A 10,195-nucleotide genomic window follows, 5' to 3' on the forward strand; every position below is an offset into this window, starting at 1 on the left:
CTGCCTGCCAATGCAGGAAGTTCGATCACTGATCCAGGAAGATCCCACATGCCGCGGAGCAGCTCAGCCTGTGAGCCACAACTACTGAGCTTGTACTCTGGAGCCCAAGCTCTGCAGCAAGAGAAGTTACCACAATAAGAAGCCCATGCACTGCCACTGGAGAGCAGCCCACACTGGCCACAATTAGAGAAAAACCGGAGCAGCAACAGACACCCAGCACAGCCATAAAGAGATAAAATTATTTTAAAAAATAGACTTTGGTAAAAACAGAAGAGAATAGTCAAAGATGCTGTTTTAAATATCTCTAAAGGCCAAATTTATAATGTAGAGATTTTTGATAATTAAATTCTGGCAACAAGTTGGCTAGAGCCAGAATTGACATGTGGGCCTTAACACAGAGTTTTTTATGCTAATTTTAGCTTTCCTTGACATTATTTCCTACTCTAAATTCAACAAATAATCACCAACTCTTTTATCATGTTTTAGTATGAGTGATTTAATGCCACTGGTACTCAAAATAAGCCTGCTGCTGCTGCTGCTAAGTCACTTCAGTCGTGTTCGACTCTGTGCGACCCCATAGACGGCAGCCCACCAGGCTCCTCCATCCCTAGAATTTTCCAGGCAAGAACACTGGAGTGGGTTGCCATTTCCTTCTCACACCCCTTATGTCAGAGCTTCCCTTGTGGCTCAGGTGGTAAAGAATCCACCTGCCAGTGCAGGAGACACGTGTTCAATCCCTGAGTCGGGAAGAGCTCTTGGAGAAAGAAATGGCTACCTATTCCAGTATTCTTGCCTGGGAAAGCCCATGGATAGAGGAGCCTGGCAGAGTACAGCCCATGGGGTCACTTAAGAGTCGGACATGACTTAGCCACTGAACAACAACAACAACCCCTTGTGTCAAGCACATGGATTTTGAGGTTTTTATACATTGTCTCCCTAATTCCTGGAACAACCCAGTGAGCTAGAGGCTGCCTCAGAGATGACAAAACTGAAGTTAAGAGAAAACCAAGTAGCTTACGCCAAATCACATAACTAATAAGTAGCAGAACCAGTTCTGTTAGATTTCAAAGTTGATGGAGAAAATTACAAACTTATCAGAAGTCTACTTTCCTTGGGGTTTTGTTTTGCTTTGTTTTGTCTGTGTGGCTCCTTTCTTCCTCAGCCTAAGAGCTGGCTCAAGTCTAGGCTTCCCCTCCTCCTGGGCATCTGTCCTGTTCCTCTAAGCTGGGTCGGGGGCCTCCTCCAAGATCCACAGTGTACCACACAGCTTGGTCGCGGCACTTGGCGCCCCGAGTAAAAGGTACAGGATTTACCTTCTCAGGTCCCCTTCCAGGCTGAGCACCACAGGACTGCATCCTCTTTCCTCCGCAGTATCTCACATGTTGTTCAGGCAAATCTCTGGACTTGAACTACCAACTGAAGCCATTGGTTAGTATAAGGAATAAATATTAATACTTCTGCTAATGTGGAAACCTTGAGATACAAACAGACCACTTATTCCCAAATCTGTTTGCTATGGAGCATGTGTATAAGTTTGTGTGCAAAATTGGAGTATGTACCATGAGCTTTCTCTCTCCTCCTATCAGACTGCCCAGCTTTGCCTAAAATCATCATTCCTACGGAATTTCCATTTCTCTCCCTGAACATCAGATACTTCTGTTCCCTTTCAATATAATCCCTTGTTTTACCACTCCCCCTCTCCTCCTTATCTCCTTTCCTTCAGACAAGCTATGAGCTCTAACCTCACCTTCTTTAAACTCAGAATGGACTGCCGTTTGTTTCATGTCAGAGGCAACAAGAAGGTGCTGATAAGACCTTGTTTCTGAAATGAACAATCTAACCCCATTGTTCTTGGAAAATAATGGCATAACTAAGATTACAGAACATTTCCCATGTGCCAGGGGTCATGTGAAGCACTCTGCTTACACTCACCCATTTACTCCTCACAGCATCTCTATGAGGTCAGTGCTATTAATATTATTATTATCCCCAATTTACAGATGGGGAAACTGAGGTAGAGACAGGGTCACACAGATAGTAAGTAGTGGAATCAACTGGTAAAGCCGAGCAGACTGGCTCAGGTTCCAGGCCAGCCCATGAATGCTTCCCATCACCAGGTCCTTCAATTTCACTGTGACATGAAGTCTATGAGACACTGACCTCATGTCAGTTGTCCAAGCTGGAAACTGTAGAATCTTCAGATCAGAAAAGACCCTGTAGTCCAACCTGACTCAATTTCCTACCCACTGCAAACTCCCTTCTGAGACTTTCCAGACTGATGAGCACACATACATTCAATTCTGCTTGAGTACTCCCAGTGACAGGGGAGAAATGCTGTAATATGGAGATGAAATATAAACTGTTCATGGATAAATGATTGCATAATAAAAACATGCCTAATGGCCACGCTTCCCTAATACGTTCATTTGCTAGTTATGTTTTTATACGCAAACTCATCTTGATCAAATTGTTTCTTAAAAAAAACTTGGAGTGTAATTTGTCTTGAGATGTCTGCATTTTCCTTTCATACCTCCTTATTAATGGGCTTATTTTCTGAGAGGAAAGTGTAACAAAGATAACAGAGCAAAAACAGTCATATTTGCTCCTACTGTTGTTTGGGGGTTAAAAGTGAATGCTAACAGTGTATGAATGATCTTTTCAATATTTGCAGTTGATTTCCCACATAGACTTTCAAAAGCTACCATGATACTGTTTCCTCCCACTATTTAAAAAATCTATTTGAAATGAACTACTGGAAATGTTAGGACAGAATAAATCCTTCTAAGAATTTATTTGATATTTAACCCCCAATTATAATGGAAATATCAGGGGCAGCTGTTCATTTGGTATGTTTGTAGTCTGTGTTTATGCCCCAGCAGAGGAAGAAAAACTCAGGATCGATCCCTTACTTTTTAAAAAGAATATATCTTTATTATTATTTATTTTTCTTTAATTTTTTTGGCTGCACTGCACAACACGTGGGATCTTAGTGCCCCAAACAGGGATCAAACCCACACCCCCTTCATTGGAAGCACAGAGTCTTAACCACTGGACTGCCAGGGAAGTCCTAGGATCCCATACTTTTCAAAGGAAGTCCCAGGAACCCATGCTTTTGAAGAGATATCTAAATGCTATAGTTACAGAAAACTTACAAATATGGTCTTCATGGAAGACAATGGTACCATCCCATCTAAGACTGTGGGTTCTGAACTGGATGGTCTAAGTTTAAATCCCTGCAATTTCATACCTGATTAGGATATTAAGAACATTCGAAGTTTTCAGCATCATACCTAACATTTTAAGTGCCCAATAAATGCTAATGATATTGTTTTCCTATTACAATGAAATGTTTTTCAGATCTGACAGAGGGTTGGGACTGAGAATCAGGGGACAGACTCAAAAACTCACAGTCCAAAGTTTTCTGTTTCCTCCAATTTATTCCAAAATTAAAACTGAGCCAGTAAGGTAGCCCATGATCGACATACCAAAGCGCCTAAAAGACAGACTAGTGCACAGGGAAGGAAGTGTATGAACATTGTAGGGTAAGATGTGGGCATGACCCAGGTCAGGTAAGATGAGAGCAGTCAGGGATACCCAGAAGCCAGAGACCTGCTTCTGGAGTCATCAGGGGAACAGGCGTAGAAATATCTCCCATCCCTAAGGTGACTTACGGAGAAGGCAATGACACCCCACTCCAGTACTCTTGCCTGGAAAATCCCATGGACAGAGGAGCCTGGTAGGCTGCAGTCCATGGGGTCGCTAAGAGTCGGACATGACTGAGCGACTTCACTTTCAATTTTCACTTGCATGCATTGGAGAAGGAAATGGCAACCCACTCCAGTGTTCTTGCCTGGAGAATTCCAGGGATGGGGGAGCTTGGTGGGCTGCCGTCTATGGGGTCACACAGAGTCGAACACGACTGAAGCGACTTAGCAGCAAGGTGACTTAAGACTGAACGATCTCTACATGCCTTCCTCGCCATGGAGGCATAGCCCCAGACTGAGCTTCTGATAACCTGGATTTTAGTCTTGGGTCTGCTTTCTGTCAAATTTCAGGTCACTTACATTTTCTGAACCTCAGTTTTGTCATAATAATATTGTTTTCTGCCTCCCTTAGGGTTATGGAGATAGTGTGGAAAAGTGCATTGAAACAAGGTTTCAGAGTACTATCAATACAAATGTCACATTTTATCACTGTTACTGCTGTCTGCTAATACAATTACTGACTTCCCAGGACCTAGCCAGCAGGGGCCAGGAGGCAGGCTCAAGCAAAGGCAACTGAGCACATGTCACAGAGGCAGGCATAAAGTTTCTTTTTGCACCTCACAAGCTGAGCTGAAGGCTGGACCCAAAACCATTGCTAACCAAGCCTCACATGTTGATTTGAAAGTGTTCCCTTGACCTTGCATTCTTTAGGAAGCTCTTAGCACTTTTTCAGTGGGTGATGATAGTAACATCAAGTGGTCAGTTTAAAACATCATTCCAATAATGGGAAATGCATTCTATCAACTAGAATGGCGGAGTTTAAAACCGGGCAGTTTCTACACATGCCTCAGGGCAAGGACACAACAGTTTGCTCACTGATATAAGTCGAGTAATTGCAGATGGCTCTAGTGCTAAAGAACCCGCCTGCCAATGCAGGAGACATAAGAGATGTGGGTTTGATCCCTGGGTAAGGAAGATTCTCTGGAGAAGGGAATGGCAACCCACTTCAGTATGCCTGCCTGGAGAATCCCATGGACAGAGGAGCCTGAGGGCTGCAGTCCATAGGGTCGCAAAGAGTTGGACACTACTGAAGTGACTTACCATGCAAGTATTATACAATAATAGACTGGTTGCTTTTCCACATTAGGCAAATATCTAAGATCTCTTAATATTAAAATTTTAACTATAAAAATTTCCCTAAAATGAATAAGGCCTGATGTCAATTTTAGTAATGAAATGTGACATTTTCTCCATCTTAATGAAACTATTATTTTTGTTCATGCAAGTGATTTTATTCATTAAAAGGAACTACAGGGGTATGGTTAATGGTCACAGAGTCCTTGGAGAGTCCCAGCATTTTAGAGCCAGACCAAATCCCAGGCTGGTACTCACGGTGTACATCCAAGGGTCTCCATCTGAGGGCTTAAAAGCTGCTTTCCTTTGCCACTGGATCCGTTATACAGCTGTGTGACTCTGGGCAAGTCATCTAAATGTTCTTTGACAGTTTGCAGTTCCTCTTTATCGTGGAGTTTCCTCACTGTGGGTGGGGTTGGACGGGTGGCTTGTCAAGGTCCCCTGGTTAGGGAAGCTTGTGTCGGTGTTCTGGTGGGTAGAGCTGGATTTCTTCTCTCTGGAGTGCAATGAAGTGTCCAGTAGTGAGTTTTGAGGTGTCAGTGGGTTTGGTGTGACTTTGGGCAGCCTGTATATTGAAGCTCACGGCCGTGTTCCTGTGTTACTGGAGAATTTGCATGGTATGTCTTGCTCTGGAACTTGTTGGCCCTTGGGTGGTGCTTGATTTCAGTGTAGGTATGGAGGCTTTTGATGAGCTCCTATCGATTAATGTTCCTTGGAGTCAGGAGTTCTTTGGTGTTCTCAGGATTTGGACTTAAGCCTCCTGCCTCTGATTTTCAGTCTTATTCTTACAGTAGCCTCAAGACTTCTCCATCTATACAGCACCAATGATAAAACATCTAGGTTAATGATGAAAAGTTTCTCCACAGTGAGGGACACCCAGAGAGGTTCACAGAGTTACACAGAGAAGAGAAGAGGGAGGAGGGAGTTAGAGGTGACCAGGAGGAGAAGAGGGGGAATTAAAAGGGGAGAGAGCAAGCTAGCCAGTAATCACTTCCCCATGTGCTCTCCACAGTCTGGATCCCTCAGAGATGTTCATGGAGTTACACAGAGAAGAGAAGAGGGAGGAAGGAGACATTCACACCAGTCAGAATGGCTGCGATCCAAAAGTCTACAAATAATAAATGCTGGAGAGGGTGTGGAGAAAAGGGAACCCTCTTACACTGTTGGTGGGAATGCAAACTAGTACAGCCACTATGGAAAACAGTATGGAGATTCCTTAAAAAACTGGAAATAGAACTGCCATATGACCCAGTAATCCCACTACTGGGAATACACACCGAGGAAACCAGAATTGAAAGAGACACGTGTACCTCAATGTTCATCGCAGCACTGTTTATAATAGCCAGGACATGGAACCAACCTAGATGTCCATCAGCAGATGAATGGATAAGAAGGCTGTGGAACATATACACAATGGAGTATTACTCAGCCATTAAAAAGAATACATTTTAATCAGTTCTAATGAGGTGGATGAAACTGGAGCCTATTATACAGAGTGAAGTAAGTCAGAAAGAAAATCATCAATACAGGATACTAATGCATATATATGGAATTTAGAATGATGGTAATAACCCTATATGCGAGACAGCAAAAGAGATACAGATGTATAGAACAGTCTCTTAGACTCTGTGGGAGAGGGCGAGGGTGGGATGATTTGGGAGAATGGCAGTGAAACATGTATATTATCATATGTGAAATGAATTGCCAGTTTAGGTTTGATGTATGAGACAGGGTGCTCAGGGCTGGTGCACTGGGATGACCCAGAGGGATGGGATGGGGAAGGAGTGGGGATGGGGGTTCAGGACGGGGAACACATGTACACCCATGGCTGATTCATGTCAATGTATCACAAAACCACTACAATATTGTAAAGTAATTAGCCTCCAATTAAAATAAATAAATTTATATTTTAAAAAATCAAATGTTCTTTAACTCTATTTGTTGGTCAGTATGAACGAAGAACTTCCGGTTCCACCATACTTTAAGTTTACTATGCTGGCATCTGTTTATATAATTTTTTAAGCAAATAATAATGTGTTTCAGCAGAGTATGGCTTTCTTTCTATTTTTGACCACAAATGGGGGGGGTGGGAACTGGCTGTATTTTAATTTTCTCCGTTATTGGGAAAAACCTAGAATTTCTTAATACCCTGAAGGTGAGATCTGGGGTTGATTATTTTGTATTTCCCATGGTGCATCTAACCTACTAGGTACTTGAAAAGAGTGACGAGCTATAGAATTTCATCACTGCATGTTTCATTGTACTTTGGATAAAAGCATCCTGCTCAGAAATACCACTGGGGAAAAATCTTAATGTAGTAGACACTTCCCACGAAGTGAGTTTTAATTGTGTTGGCCAATATCAGTTGATTAATGCCTACTGGCATACAAGCACACTCTCACACATAGTTCATCTAGAGTTTGGGGGAACAGTATTTCGTTTTCCCCCCTACCCTGTGCTATTGGGTCAGTGCATTCCATTGTTAATTTGTATTCAGGGCAACAGTTCCCAAAGCTATTCTCCAGCAACATAAATGTTGACATGCCGGTTAAAATGGATGATGTAAATAGAGCCATTGAGAATATTCTGGACATTCTATTTTATGATTTGGAACCTGCAAAGTGTCCAAGACGTGACAGACATTACAATCTCTCAAGGGAGTCACAACTAAACCAGTCTATGACGGGTTGACTTAAGACTGTCTAAATCTCAGCTACAAGATCAATCATGTCACTCTCTGAAATTCTGTGCTCCAGAGGGGCTATTTTAAAGATGCAGCGGAAGTTCCCACTCCCCTTTTCTGATTTCTGTTACACAGGGTTACCCACTCCCCCGGAGCATGTAGCTCCCTGCCGAGGCCGCCACATAAGGAAACCATGGCGCTCAAGGCTCGCAACACATGTAATTCATTTTCTTCACAGAATGACTCAAGAAGAGATTTTTTAGAATTCAGTCTGAGTCTCAGTAATTCAATTTGTGGAAAGGAGCAAGCAAAATTTTAATTCTATCATAATGAGTTTCATGTGTGAATGTATTAACTAATGTTTTTGCTGGGAAACATATTAGGTAAATAGAGTGGGGAACATGGTGAATGAGGACAGCCAAAGGATCTCCCTGAAGGCTGGGGACTGTTCCCCTGTGTACACCCAGGAAAGGCTTCATGAAGGCAGTCTGGGGCAATCCCATCACTGGTCTCCACGCCTGAACTTGAAAGTCCGTCCACACCCAGAATTTCTGTTTCTTCTTAAGCAAGCAGGGACTGGTTTTGCGTGCCCTACCCAGACACAGCTTGATGAAAATGTAACCTTTTCACTCACTTTCTGGGCTCTACAGGGAAAAAAAAAATAAGCTTTCTCCTGTTAGTAATTAAACCAGCTGTCGTAATGCTTAGATTGGGTCGCAGTGCTTTTCATGTGAGCTGCGTGGCTGACTTTTTGCTTCAGAAACTTGGCTGGTGCTTCCAGCAACCACTGTGAAGTTGGTAAAAGACGGATGCTACTCCTGCAGTATCTGACCCTTGATCAGAGTGGTACAAGATTTCTGTGGTTGCCACGAGGTTGTCTAGATTATGTAATTTCATCTTTGCCAATACAATATTACCAACGCAAGAGACAGAACTCCCTAGTTTATGAATAGCATGTTGACTGTTATTTCCTAAAGAAAACCACCCAAGGCTTCTGTGAGATTTTAGTGTTGTGCTAAGTGAGGAATTGGTTAACAACAGGTGTGTGTGTGTGTGTGTGCGCGCACACACACACACAAGGGTAATGGCCGGGCGACAGGGGGTCCTTGTGGTTGGAATTCTGGTAAGCCTGCTTTTGACTGTCTTTCATATCAGCTATATTCTCCCCTTTGGACATTTTCACTTTTGACCTTTGTTGATTTAATAGCAGGGGAAAGATCTGTAAGAACAGGAGAGGAATATGCTGCTGCTGCTGCTGCTAAGTCGCTTCAGTCGTGTGCGACTCTGTGCGACCCCATAGACGGCAGCTCACCAGGCTCCGCCGTCCCTGGGATTCTCCAGGCAAGAACACTGGAGTGGGTTGCCATTGCCTTCTCCAATGCATGAAAGTGAAAAGTGAAAGTGAAGTCACTCAGTCGTGTCAGGCTCTTCGAGACACCATAGACGGCAGCCCACCAGGCTCCTCTCCTATGGGATTTTCCAGGCAAGAGTACTGGAGTGGGTTGCCATTGCCTTCTCCGGAGAGGAATATATTTGCCCACAAATGGAATCAATGTGTCTTCTTTCTACATTATACAACAGTGTCACTTGCTATTATAGTATTGGTGTTCTTGGTGGTGTTGGATGGAAGAAATGAGAACTCCAGATTACAACAACAGTTACGAAACTGGTAAATCTTAAAGACATTGATGGGAAAATGTCTAAACATATAGGCGTTCTTGGGCACATACTTATAATCAGTTATTGGGAAGAAAGAGATTATTAAGGCAGAGAAGGGGACAGCTAAGCCCACCTACAAATCTCAAGGTCATTGAGTAGCCCTGGCCATCCTACAGCTAGGCTATTTGACTTTCAGGAATATTACAAGAAGGGCCCTTGCTCTTTGAGAACCTCATGGGCTACAGCTGTGTTATAAGGGCACCTGCCAGTTGGTGGTGAGCATGCTTGTTGTGAAGAGGGGTGGGTGGCCCAACACCCAGGAGAATGCAGCACCCCGGTTTCAGATGTGAGAGAAAGTTAGCTCTACCCTCCTCAGGGTGCTCCCTTGTCCATGTAGATGCTCTAAATGTGAGCCAGGCCCACCACTGAACGTTTCACAATCATGTGTGTGCTTAGTCGCTTCAGTTGTGTCTGACTCTTTGCAATACTGTGGACTGTAGCCTGCCAGGCTGCTCCGTCCAGGGGAATTCTCCAGCCAAGAATACACGTGTGGGTTGCCATGCCTTCCTCCAGGGGACCTTCCTGACGCAAGGGTCAAACCCTCATCTCCTGCGTCTCCTGCACTGCAGGCAGATTCTTTACCCACGGAGCCACCTGGGAAGCCCAATCCTTATCATAAAGTTGATAATTTTCATGAAAAAAAAAAAACTGAGGCTCAGAGAGATAGACTCCATGATGAGATGGCAGAGTGAGATTCAATCCTGTGTTGGACCAGAAAACCCTTCTCTGATTCACCTCATCTCACCTTTGTTTACACCACTTGCAGTCGGTGTTTACCTCTAACTTCCCCATTCCTCCACCCATATTTCTATGTTCAGTTCAACTCACTTCAGTCACTCATTTGTGTCCGACTCTTTGACCCCATGGACTGCAGCACACCAGGCTTCCCTGTCCATTACCTACTCCTGGAGCTCACCCAAACTCATGTCCATTGAGTCGCTGATGCCATCCAACC

The sequence above is a fragment of the Bos taurus genome, chromosome 17 (genome assembly GCF_002263795.3).
Source record: "Bos taurus isolate L1 Dominette 01449 registration number 42190680 breed Hereford chromosome 17, ARS-UCD2.0, whole genome shotgun sequence".
NCBI lineage: Eukaryota > Metazoa > Chordata > Mammalia > Artiodactyla > Bovidae > Bos > Bos taurus.